The sequence below is a fragment of the Scyliorhinus torazame genome, chromosome 14 (assembly GCF_047496885.1).
Source record: "Scyliorhinus torazame isolate Kashiwa2021f chromosome 14, sScyTor2.1, whole genome shotgun sequence".
NCBI lineage: Eukaryota > Metazoa > Chordata > Chondrichthyes > Carcharhiniformes > Scyliorhinidae > Scyliorhinus > Scyliorhinus torazame.
Window position 1 is genome coordinate 92,595,041 of NC_092720.1, and position 13,811 is coordinate 92,608,851.

General features: G+C 49.1%; 1 protein-coding gene across 1 annotated transcript in view; it reads right to left on the minus strand.

The window, feature by feature from the left end:
* schip1 (schwannomin interacting protein 1) overlaps positions 1 to 13,811 on the minus strand; it is a 1,157,911-nt gene that overhangs the window by 829,031 nt on the left and 315,069 nt on the right. The gene's annotated exons all lie outside the window — the stretch shown is intronic.

The window sequence follows — 13,811 nt, forward strand, 5'->3', positions numbered from 1 at the left end:
ATTTCTTGGACCCAATGTTGGGTGAAGGCATAATTTGAAGGATGTCAGTAAAAGCTGGACAATTGTTCCTAGGTTATAACTGGAGACTGAAGGAGCTTTTTAATGGGCCACCGATGTTAAAAGCTATTTGAAGTAGTATGGTTACGTTGTGTTGATGGGTGGTGATGAGGGAAGGAGGATATTAATGTCAACAGGAACAGTCACAGATTCAAAATTCCCATGGGGACCAATAAGGACTACTACTGTCTCAGATTCCACACTCCCTCAAAATATGAGTGTATAATTGAAATGCCCCAAGCAGCAGAAATGGAGCAGTGCTCAGCAGAGCACCAGTCAGATACATGGATGACGTACACAGGAGGCAATTGAAAAGCAGGAAAATTAGTCCCGATGTGTTCAATCTAATCTCATTCTTTTTCACTAATAATTCAACATTTTATGATCCTTACCTTACCTCTACATCCTGCTCCCAACCTCCACTGAAGAATGCTGCAATAATTGTCAACTTAACTCTTGTGTGCCATCAGAAACAGTGACTGCTGTTTACAGCTTTCTATAAACACCTCCTTTAAACAATTCCCAACAGTGCAAAGCCTAATTTATTGGCCACAGCAATAAATTATTAGCATGCAGATATTGCGTAGAATCTGTGAAGATAGTCTTGTTGCCAAGTGCATTAATTCATTTGAAGGCAGTGCTAGTTAATTTTGTTCAGTGGCAGATGCTCAAAGAGTAAATGTGAGAGCTTTAATGAATGAATTTACCCGGATTAAGCAAAAGCGTACATCAAAACATAAATCAATCAAGCAATAAACCAGAAACTCTGGGACTGCTGCTGCACATGGATCAATAACCTGCGCCAATCTTATTCTTTTTTAGGATAAGTATGATTTAAATGAGTATAGTTTATATTGATTATTTCACCAGAATTACACTAATTGCATTTAAAGTCAGTGATTTATCCCCTCTAATCTTTCTCTGTTCTGCCTTTCTCTGTTTATCCTACCTTACACTTTAGTACAGTTTTAGAGGTATGATGAGCATCTTTATTTATGTTAGAGATATTTTGAGGGATGTTCACATGGGACATTCCAGGTACAGACATTCTGAAACTATATGGATGATTTTGCGCCCGTGTTAATCGGTGAGCACAAATGGTGGCATGGTGCAAAATTTCACAAGAACTAGAAACGACAGCGGCAAGATCTCGTTTTCCAATTTTCCCACCCATTGTTGGTGAGGTACTGAGGGCTGGAACATCATTTCAACGCATTTCAATTAATTTTGATATAATTAGTGTGCTTCCCCACCTATGTTCCCTCACATTCAGAGGACAGTGTTTATTTAGCCTGCATTAGCCATCAGCGAGAACAGCGGCGTGGGTGCAAAATACAGTGAGAATCAATAAATGGGATCCTCGATGGCGGGAATCCCGCCATGGAAGGTTGGGAACCTCATTTTAATACATGATCATTTCATTAGCAAATCCTCCCGTCAGGACTCCCCCACCAATAAATCACTGACTTTAAATGCAATTATTGTAATTCTGGTGAAATAAATGCTAATCGGTCGCCGGCGTGACATCACACCGGTGCGATTGACAACAGCTGTATAAAAGTGAGAATGTGCTGACCTCACCTCCAAAGGACATATCGAAGGTGAGCGCTCAGGTCGCCATCACCCTCCAGGGTGCCAACTCCAGAGGGGCACTGGAGAGGATGTAGGGGACCCAGATAAGTTCAACCCGGGGCCCAGGAGGGGTTTCAGTATCAGCATCTTAGGGGGTGGGGCCACGTGCAGGCCTTCGTGGCTCTTCATGGCTGTGAGCCTCTAGTTTTATAGGGGTCTGGTGGCTTGTTTGTGGGCATTGCGTCCCGTGTCCAGCTTGCTGGGCTTGTGGCAGTATAACCGCTGAGGGGTTACCCTTCCAGACTTGCAGCTGGAAAGTGGGTGGGAGGAGATGAATACACAGGATCAGCACAAGGGGGGGGGGGCTGTGAGGTCATTGAGTGAGGTCCCATGAGATGCCAGGCGGCATGGGCAGAGTGACGAACTCTAACAAGGGGTGGTTTCCAGACTTATGATGGCTATGGGGAGAAAGCAGGATCAGGCTATTGAGTTGTATGATCAGCTATTGTAGTGATGAATGGCGGAGCAGGCTCGAAAGGCCTTAAGGCCTCCTCCTGCTCCCATCTTCTATGTATCCAAGTATCTATGAAGAACCTCACATAGCAGGGAGGATGAATGCAGTCAGAATGGACCCCCACATTTAAGCTGCACTTTGAAGCCAGGGAGCATAAGCTCTATCAATGTCCAAGGCCACTGGTTATGGATGCCAGGCTCTCAGGAATCAGTGTATGGGTGGTTCAAGTTGGAAAGCTTGTTTAATTCACAGTCCATGAGTGCGGGAGGGGGGAGGGGGAATGAGGGTGCCCTCTAGGGATGAAGTTGACTGTAAATTGCAGTCTTCACATGCATCAGGTGTGGCTCACCTGCCAGAAGGGCATTTGCTTAATCAGCTCCCTGACCCTTATAACAGCAAATTACTGCGGATGCTGGAATCTGAAACCATAGAGAAAATGCCAAAATGCCTTTGTCAGGGTCATCTGAACTCGAAAAGTTTGCTCTTTTCTCCCCCTACAGATGCTGCCAGACCTGCTGAAATTTTCCAGCATTTTCTCTTTGACTTCAGCTCCCTGACCCTTCCTTGACGAGTAGGCTGTGCCAATCTAGTCAGCTTTGCAATGCATGAATATGAAACTGATTGGCACCCAATTGTTAATTCTTTGCATAGGTGGTTTGAGTTTAACTTGTCCCACAGTTTAAGTGATTTTATTTACTTGGTTATTTGTGTTTATCAAAATAGTTAGAAACCTAGCCCCCAATATTTAAACTCCAAGGCTAATGCTCCCATCTCCATAACAAAAAGGTGACACCGACACGGCCCCCAATGGCGAGGTCACTCATTTGTCATGGAGATGGGGGGTGGCAGTGTTTTGTTCCCCCATGAGGTCAGAATGCAGGACCATTGAATGTACTCAATAGTCCTCATTCCTTTCCCTTGGGGGAGTCATGTGGTCCAATGAGGCTCTCAAGGGTCGAGGTTCTTCATTCAGCGGAGTTGAGAAGGACAACTGTGGTGAAGAGGCTATTGTGTGACAGAGGGAGTGATGCTCATTGAAATGGCACTCACATAGGGGGATGCACATGGGTGGATGTCCCAGAGCCCGAGAAGGCTGTGGATCAGGGCACTGTCAGGAGTCCTTATTGCTCAATTGTTGTTCTCTTCCTTTCAGTTTTTGATTCGGGAGAATCATGGAGCTGGTCAAGCTGCAAATGCTTTTGATGAGATTGAGCAGCAGCAGCGACATCAACGTGATGCTGCACGCGGCCAGGACCCTGCAGAGAAGGGGAAGGCAGGGCACGTTGATCTTTCAGGCAGCAGATGGGGGAGTCTTGGAGAAGACACTACCGGCCACGGGTATTCCACTGTGGAACTTCCTACCTCCAGATGTCAGAGGTATAGTGCTGGAGAAGACTGCGTCTGTCCTGAGGGATGATGGACCACCTATTCAAGGTGATGCAAGAATTGGCACCACATGGACTGAGAGGCTACCCAACGCCTGTGGCTTGATAGTCACAGTGGCTCTGAACCTCCATACCAGTGGCTCATTTCAGGCTGCACAGATGACCTGTGTGGCATCTCCCATTCAGCCACACATAAGGGAGATCACAAATGCGCTATTTATGAGAGCCCACATGTACATCGACTTGGACCAGAACTAGGTGAGCCAGGAAGCCAGAGCCATGGAGATTACCCACAGAGCAGGCATGCCCCAGGTGCAGGGTGTCATTGACTGCACCCATGTGGCTCTGAACACCCCTTGGCGGCATCGAGTGCCACTTATAAACTGCAAGGGAAACCACTCCCTCAATGTCTAGATCGTCTGTGACCATGTGATATGCATCATGTTGCTGTGTGCCTGTTTCCCAGGGAGCATCCATGAGGGTTACTCAGATAGTTCCTTGGGGACATAAGAACATAAGAACTAGGAGCAGGAGTAGGCCATATGGCCCCTCGAGCCTGCTCCGCCATTCAATGAGATCATGGCTGATCTTTTGTGGACTCAGCTCCACTTTCCGGCCTGAACACCATAACCCTTAATCCCTTTATTCTTCAAAAAACTATCTATCTTTATCTTAAAAACATTTAATGAAGGAGCCTCAACTGCTTCACTGAGCAAGGAATTCCATAGATTCACAACCCTTTGGGTGAAGAAGTTCCTCCTAAACTCAATCATAAATCTACTTCCCCTTATTTTGAGGCTGTGCCCCCTAGTTCTGCTTTCACTCGCCTGTGGAAACAACCTGCCCGCATCTATCCCATCTATTCCCTTCATAATTTTATATGTTTCTATAAGATCCCCCCTCATCCTTCTAAATGCCAACGAGTACAGTCCCAATCTACTCAACCTCTCCTCCTAATCCAACCCCTTCAGCTCTGGAATTAACCTAGGGGCAGCACGGTAGCATTGTGGATAGCACAATTGCTTCACAGCTCCAGGGTCCCAGGTTCGATTCCGGCTTTGGTCACTGTCTGTGCGGAGTCTGCACATCCTCCCCGTGTGTGCGTGGGTTTCCTCCGGGTGCTCCGGTTTCCTCCCACAGTCCAAAGATGTGCAGGTTAGGTGGATTGGCCATGATAAATTGCCCTTAGTGTCCAAAATTGCCCTTAGTGTTGGGTGGGGTTACTGGGTTATGGGGATAGGGTGGAGGTGTTGACCTTGGGTAGGGTGCTCTTTCCAAGAGCCAGTGCAGACTCGATGGGCCGAATGGCCTCCTTCTGCACTGTAAATTCTATAATTCTAGTGAATCTCCTCTGCACAACCTCCAGCGCCAGTATGTCCTTTCTCAGGTAAGGAGACCAAAACTGAACACAATACTCCAGGTGTGGCCTCACTAACACCTTATACAATTGCAGCATAACCTCCCTACTCTTAAACTCCATCCCTCTAGCAATGAAGGACAAAATTCCATTTGCCTTCTTAAAATCCTGTTGCACCTGTAAACCAACTATTTGCGACTCATGCACGAGCACACCTCGGTCTCTGCACAGCAGCATGTTTTAATATTTTATCATTTAAATAATAATCCCTTTTGCTGTTATTCCTACCAAAATGGATAACCTCACATTTGTGAACATTGTATTCCATCTGCCAGACCCTAGCCCATTCACTTAACCTATCCAAATCCCTCTGCAGACTTCCAGTATCCTCTGCACTTTTTGCTTTACCACTCATCTTAGTGTCGTCTGCAAACTTGGACACATTGCCCTTGGTCCCCAACTCCAAATCATCTATGTAAATTGTGAACAAAGGGTACCCACTCAGGATGTGGCTTTTAATGCCTGTGTGGAGGCCACAAACACCAAGAGAACCCCGTTACAATGAGGCTCATGCGACAATGTATGCATTGGTCAAGCAGGCGATTGAACTGCTCAAGATGTAGTTCTGGTGTGAGGACGGTCGGGGGGAGCCCTCCAATACAGCCACATGGGGTGTCCCACACCATAGGGCCTGCTGTGCTCTGTACACCCTGGAGCTGCAGGAGGGCAGCCAGGAGGAGATAGAGGAGTGCCACATCTATTTGAATGAGGAGGATATCAAAGATGGCGAGCGGCAACCCGCAGAGGAAGAGGAAGCACCTCAGGTGATGGCCAGGGCCCCGCATGGGATACAGGGCTAGGGGCACCCTCATAGCCTCTCGGTTTGTTGACAACCAGGAATAGGGGTTGAAGACCTCTCTCAACATGGGGTCTGACATCCGCTCATTACTGTGGAGCCTGAGGGTGGTCATGATGGTGGCTTCATTCATGGGCGGGGCACTAAGGCAATTGGTTGGATGCTGCAGGAGAATGATGATGACTTGCAGTGAGGACAGAGCAATGCTCATCTTAAATTCTGCTAAATGTTTGACTCCTGCCTGACTGGGAGTTGAACGTGACCTGCCAATGACGGGCTTAATCTTGCGGCCCAGAGAGGCTGAATGACACATGGCAGTTGCTACTGCCTCCTAGGTCAAGGCTCCCTTTGATTTTTCCACCTACTGATGAGGTGGACAAATTTTCTACACCTTTTAAACTTTTGGCACCTTCATAACTAGAGAATACTGGCAGACATGAGGGGCATGAGCGTTGATGTTTGGGAGGGGGTACCTTCCATGGATGCGGCGCTGTGGGGGGAGGGAACTGAGGGCTCTGTGCCAGCAGCAGCATGTCTTTACTGTGTTGTCAGTATGGGAGAGCCATAACTCTGCCATTCTAACATGGCATGGAGATGAAGTGCCATGTTTGCGTGGGGGTTTTCGAAGCATGGCACCATGACATGACATCATTGAGGATCTGTATTCGTGAAGAGATTTTTAATACAGGTGTGCTATTACAATGGTGATTCTTTTCTCTAATAATGCCTATGTTCATCCATGCCCACTGGGTGCCTATTGTTTCTTATTCTTCTTCACCCTCCTGCCACGTTTAGGTGCAGCCCCAGGATCCACAGCTCAGGTTTGAGACAGCCTGCTGATTTCCACACCCTGTTGCATGAGATGACCTTGGCAGGCATTCACTGAATTTGAGGGTCCGGGTCTACTTTCAGGCTGTACAGGTGTTTCAGTTCTTCCCTCCTCAGTGTGTGGAGCTGGAGTGTGTCGCTCACAGGGAAGGGGGTGTCAGATGGCTGGACTCCCCCATAGTCTCCTGGATGGAGGGCCACAGGCTGCACTCCTGCCTATCCTGATCCCTTTGGGTGCCCATATGCCCTGGCCTCCTCAATGAAATGAAAAAAATGACAATCGCTTATTGTCACAAGTTGGCTTCAAATGAAGTTACTGTGAAAAGCCCCAAGTCGCCACATTCCAGCGCCTGTTCGGGGAGGCTGTTGCAGGAATCGAACCATGCTGCGGGCCTGCCTTGGTCTGCTTTCAAAGCCAGCGATCCAGAAGCCCCGCCGTCCTCTGGCACTAAGACTCATGGATTCCCACTAATGCCTGCACTATGCATTTGAAGCCCTGAACCATGGAGCTCATGCCCTCAGCCATGGAGGTCATTAACTGAGCCATGGAGCAGACATCTCCGGAATGGAGTGCATGTCCTGCAACAAGATGGTGGCGTCACTCCTACACAACTTCGGAGTGTTGGCCTCGTTGCGTAGGAGTGACGACACCATCTCCTCAGACAAGAGGCGATGGAACTTCTCCAGTCGACTTTGCAGTCCGAGGAGGGATGCTGTCATCCCTTCCTGGTGTTCGCAGCTCTGCCTTTGCAATTCTGTAGCTCTGGGCTGTCCGGTCTCAGGGACATGTCACTAGCCTGGTGCTCAGCAGAGTCCAGGGCTTCAGCATCCCTCCGAATGCCGGATCCCTGGGATGTTCCTTCCGTCACCTGCCGTGGATCTTCAGCTCTGAGGTGCTCACCAGTGAGTGTCCCAGAAGCCTGCTGACAAGTTAATCCCAACAAGGTGAGTGTGTCTGCACTGGTGGTTGGTGCAGGTGGCAACTCTGACATCTCATCGATGCTCGTCTCTGAGATGTCTCTCTCGGTGCGGTAAGAGTTCTCAGCTGAGAAGGGGATAGTGAGGGGAGTTGGAACACAGGGGGCAGGATTCTCCGCACCCCGAAATTGCAGCCAGCGCCGGGGCGGAGAATCCAATTTGACTCCGGAATCGGGACCGGCACCGATTCGCCAATTCTCCAGGCACCAAAAAGCGCTGTCACTGGGGAGTACACCGCACCTCCTGGGGCCATTGCCAGAGGCCCGCTCTGACATCCTCCGACCCCGACCGGCCGAAGTCTCGATGGCGTGGATCTAACCTGGTCCAGCCGGTCGGGGTACTCGCTTGGCTGCTGCGGGCTCAGTCCGCAGCCGCCCTGGTCGGGGGAGGGTGTATCGGAGGCCGGGCTGGGGGGGGGGGGGGGCGGGGGCCCTTTAGGCGGCCGGGGAATGTTCAGGCGGGGGTTGAGGGTTGAGCGCGCGGCCGATCGGGGTGTCTCCTTTGTGGGTCTACCTCCGCGGTCCGAGTCCGCCATGGAGCACGGTGCGGCCGCTGGAGGCTGCTGCCGTGCGCATGTGTGGCCTCCGAACCGGAAGTGCAGGGTCCGTATCTGCAGCAAAATCTGCGAGATTTACTCTGGGTCCCTGCTATCCCCCTGCAGGGCTGGCAATTCGAGTCCCTATAATCCAGGATTTTCAGGAGTAAAACTCCACTGTTTTGCCGCCGGCGTGGGGACATAGTCCCAATAATGGAGAATCAAGCCCAGCGTGTCCTTATATGCAGATAACGTATCATAGAATCATAGAATTTACAGTGCAGAAGGAGGCCATTCGGCCCATCGAGTCTGCACCGGCTCTTGGAAAGAGCACCCTACCCAAGCTCACCAACCCCCCCCCCCCCCCCCACCCGATCCCCATAACCCAGTAACCCCACCCAACACTGAGGGCAATTTTGGACACTAAGGGCAATTTATCATGGCCAATCCACCTAACCTGCACATCTTTGGACTGTGGGAGGAAACCGGAGCGCCCGGAGGAAACCCACGCACTCACGGGGAGAACATGCAGACTCCGCACAGACAGTGACCCAAGCCGGGAATCGAACCTGGGACCCTGGAGCTGTGAAGCAATTGTGCTAACCACTATGCTACCGTGCTGCCCTTGTGCTGTATATTTCAGAGCCAAGCTTTTCAATGGGAGTATAATGGGGTTGCTCCAGTGATTTGGGACGTTTTCAGGGTACAAACTGAATTCAAGGAAAAGTGAATATTTTGTGGTCTCCCCTCCAGGAGTGGGAGCGGAGTTGGGGGGCTGCCATTTGCCCGGGGGTGTCTAATCTTAGGTTTTTGGAGGTGCAAGTGGCCTGGGATTGGGCAGGGCTTCGGGAGAATAACGTCACTAGCTTGGTGGGGAGGGTGAAGACTAATTTGCAGAGGTGGAACAACCTCCTTCTTTTGTTGGTGGGCCGAAAAGATCAATGTTTTGCTGCAATTCCTGTTCTTGTTTCAATGCCTGCCGGTCTTTTTGCCCAAGTCGTTTTTTAGTGATGGCCTCCTCATTTATTTGGGCGGGGAAGGTGATACTGCAAAGGGGACAGCAGCAGGGGTGGTTAGGCCTTCCAGATTTATTGGGAGGCAAATGTAAAGAAGGTTCGGGGTTGGAGTAGAGAGGCGGGCTTTGTGGGTGAGGATGGAGGCAGACTCTTGCACGGGTCAAGGTTACGGGCGATGGTACGGCGCTGTTCCGGATGGCCCCAGGGACGTTTACGGTGAGTACAATGGTGGTGGCCATGTTGAACATCTGGGGGCAGTTTAGACAGCATTTTGGGTTGGGAGTTGGGTCGGGGCGGTGGGGGGTGCAGATTGCCGGGGGGACGGGTTGGATGCAAGGTTTCGGGAATGGGAAGATGGGTGATTAAGGAAATGAAGGATTTGTTTCTGGACAGTGGTTTGCGAGTTTGGAGGAGTTGGGGAGAAGTTTGGGCTGACGCAGGGCATAAGCTTCAGGTTTATGCAGGTGGAGGACTCTGCGAGGTAGGCCTTGCTAAACTTCCTGATAGCATCTGTGTCCTCGTTGCTGGAGGCGGTGCTGTCAGCAGGGGGTTTGGAGGGGGTGGTTGTCTCAGCGATTTATAGGAGGATTTTGGAGGAGGATGGGGTGTCCATGGATGGGGTTATGGTGAAGTGGGAGGAAGAGTTTGGATGGTGCTGGAGGAGGAACTGCGATGCGAGGGGCTGTGGAGAGTAAATGCCTCTACTTTGTGCGTGAGGCTGGGGCTGATACAGCTGAAGGTAGTGCGCCTTGCAAAGTCTAGAATGAGCCGGCTGTTTGAAAGGGTGGAGGATGTCTGTGAGGGATGTGGGTGGGGCCCTGCAAATAATGTACATATGTTTTGTCCTGCCCCAAGCTGGAAATGTTTTGGACGATGGTGTTCAGCACCATTTTGACGGTTTTACATATGGATGTGGAGCCAGGTCCCCTAGAAGCCATATTCAGGGTGTCGGACCGGCCGGAGCTGCAGGGAGGTGCGGGGACAAATGTTTTAGCCTTCACCTCACTGATTGCTCGCAGGCACGTCTTGTTGGGGCAGAGGTCAGCTTGTCCACCCTGTGCCTCAGTGTGGCGGGGGACAAGTTTCTGAACCGAGAGAAATCAGGGAGAAGGATTGTAATCAAACCAAAAGAGATTAACAGAGATGAAGAGGAGGTCTGGGTGGTCTAGCAGGCTTAAAAGTAGACTAATTTCCAGGGCCAGATGAAATGTATCCCAAGTTGTTAAGGGAGGCAAGGGAGAAAATAGCAGGGGCACTGGCAATAATTTGCAATTCCTCTCTGGCCACAGGAGAGGTGCCGGAAGACTGAAGGATAGCCAATGTGGTGCCGTTATTTAAGAAGGGAGGAAGGGATAAACCAGGAAACTACAGGCCAGTCAGTCTAACCTCAGTGGTGGGTAAATGGTTGGAAGTAATTCTGAGATGCAGAACTAATCTGCAATTGGAAAAGCAGGAATTAATCAAGTACAGTCCGTTTGTTAAGGGGAGGTCATGTCTGACCAACTCGATTTAATTTTTCGAAGAGATGACCAGGTGTGTAGATGAGGGCAATGCATTTGACGTAGTCTACTTGGACTTCAGCAAGGCTCTTGATAAGGTCCCACGTGGGAGACTGATAGCAAAAGCCCATGGGATCCAAGGAAATTTGGCAAATTGGATTCAGAATTGGCTGAGTGGCAGGAAGCAGACTGTGTTGGTCGAGGGATGTTTTTCTGAATAGAAGCCTGTGTCCAGTGGGGTCCCAAAGGGATCAGTGTTGAGGCCCTTGCTGTTTGTAGTTCACAAAAATGATTTAGACATGAATGTAGGAGGGTTGATTAGTAAGTTTGTGGATGATACGAAAATTGCTGGGGTGGTAAATAGTGAGGAGGGTAGCTTTAGATTACAGGAGAATATAGACGGGCTGGTCAGATGGCTGATCAGTAGCAAATGGAATTCAATCTGGATAAGTGTGAGGTGATGCACTTGGGCAAGACAAACAAGGCAAGGGAATACTTGATAAACAGCAGGTCCCTGGGAAGCACCAAGAATCAGAGGGACCTTGGTGTGCATGAATACTGGCCCCTTAAGGTAGCAGGGCAGGTAGATTCAGTGGTTGAGAAGCATATGGTATAATTGCCTTTATTAGCTAAGCGTTTAAGAGCCCAGGGAGGTTATGCTGGAACTGTATAAAATGTTGGTTAGGCCACAGCTAGAGTATTGTGTGCAGTTCTGGAATCTACATTATAGGAGGGATGCGACAGCACTGGAAAGTGCAGATGAGGTTTACCAGGATATTGCCTGGCTGGAGAGTTTTATCTATGAAGAGAGGTTGGGTAGACTGGAGTTGCTTTCTTCAGAGCAGAGGAGGCTGAGGGGGGACATGATTGAGATGTATAAAATTATGAGGAGCATAGATAGAGTGGACAGGAAGAAACCTTTCCTCTTGGTGGAGAGATCAATGACCAGGGGGCGTAGATTCATTAAGGCTTAGAGGGGATGTGTCGAAGTCGGAAACTCACTGGTTGAAAAGGTGGTGGAGGCAGAGACCGTCATAACATTTCAGTATTTGGATGTGCACTTGTGATGCTAAGGCATACAAGGCAATGGGCCAAGTGCTGGAAAATTGGATTCGAATACTTAGGTGGTTGTTTTTGACCGGCGCAGACACAATGAGCTGAAGGGCATTTTCTGTCCTGTAGACCTCTATGACTCTATAATCGAGAAATGTGATTCGCATTTCCCAATATTCCTTGTCACTCTCAGGTAACGTTAGGGGGTTCATGCCGACAACAGGTGTGAACCTCATTTTAATTGTTTTGCATTCATTGAAATATTTTCAGCGTCCCCATCCCCCGGCCATATGATCCCCCCCTCACTAAATTTTCAAACCGTCAGCAAGGGGGCAGTGCCAGGGACAGGCCCTCTCGGGGGTTCCAATGGGAGGTGGGGCTCCCTTATTTTTTTGGGGCTTCCCCTGGTGATTGTGGGTGAGGGGTTGCCCCGGTGCTTGTGGAGGGGGTGGTCCCCATATCTGTGGGGGGGGGGGGGGTGAGGTGTTGCCCCAATGGTGGCCCAATCTTTGTGGAGTTGGCATTCCTGGCTCTATTGCATCCCACCCTGCCAGCATGACAGCGAAGACCCATGCCTCCAGATTCTTTGTACACAGGGTGTCGTAAAGTCTGGAGAGAAAACGCAGTTGTGTAGCTGGAGAGTTACGTGCCTGTTTTCTCACCTCAGCCAAAAGAATCCATCATTGCAGAACTTTACCTGGATGTGGCAAAATCAATCGTATCTCACATGCTTATTGGTCATCAGTATATTAGGTCAGATACCGGTGGGTGGCAGCATCTGATTGCACTAAATTTTGATTCAAAAAGCATAAAATCCTAAAAAAAAATCTATACTTTCCATATATATTTATGATTTTAAAAGGTCAAATGAAACCATAATTTGTATTGAAAGAAACTGAAGAAATTTATTCCAATGTTTGCTCCTACACACAATAAATAACAATGTACAGCTTTAAGTAATGTTGCGAAGGTGGGAGTATCACTCTTGTACTGAGGAATTAAACACCTATGTAATTTCAACCAAGTCAGCTTGCTGTCACTAAAACAAGGAAAATAAATTATTTGGACTTTAAAATGACTCAGATTAACATTGGTAACGACCTGGGGCGCGATCTACCGGCCGCATCGCACCCGAACAGGATTGCGACACAGCCGGTAGATGACGGGTGAGGTCTCCCGCGGGCTTTCCGGCAGCCATGATGTCTCGCGGGACCTACCCAAGTCCCGAAAGTCAGCGTGACCTGAATCCTGCTCACAATGGGCACGTGCGCCTATGTAGGTTTTAAGAAGGTTTTAAGTAGGTTTTAAGAAAGGTTGTAGAGATCAGCCAGGGAACGACTGACCAGTGAATCTCACGTCAGTAGCAGGGGAACTATTGGAGAAAATTCTGAAAGAGAGAATCTATCTCCACTTGGAGAGGCCAGGTTTGATCAGGAATAGCCAGCGTGGCTTTGTCAGAGTGAGGTTATTTCTAACAAATTTGATTGAAGTTTTGAGCATGTGAACAGGTTTGTAGATGAGGGTAGTGCAGTTGATGTAGTTTACATGGATTTCAGCAAAGTCTTTGACAAGGTCCCACATGGGACACTTATAAAGAAGGCAAATGCACATGAGATACAGGGGAACTTGATAAGGTGACACTTGAGGAGTGCATGAAATAATTCACTGGTGTAACAGACAAATGACAGACTTCCTGCGGCAGCTTCCAGCAATCTCAGTTCAGCATTTTAACTCTGTATTTAAGCTCCTCCAATTGCTCAATGTATAAACGCATATTCTTGTGTGGTTTAGAAACACACAGGGTAATAAGGTGCTGGACTCCCCCACCATGCTTCTCCCTAACCTCAACCCTCCCCACCAACCCACAACACATATACCCATAGGCCTTACTGAATTAGATTATTGATGCACTATCAATTACGACGAGACGAGTGTAATCGAGGCTTTATTATGCAGAGATGTGTAGCCTCCTACAGCCGCTGCCGAAATGGCTGCAGCTCGGTGAGCACACACATTTATACTCCGCCTACTGGGCGGAGCCAGCAGGCAGGGATCTACCCCCGTACCTGTAGTACAGGAGCCTTACCGTATTACATCTCATATGTGTACTATATACAAACAGTAGTGACTACCACATTCACCCCGTTAAAAAAGAGTCCAG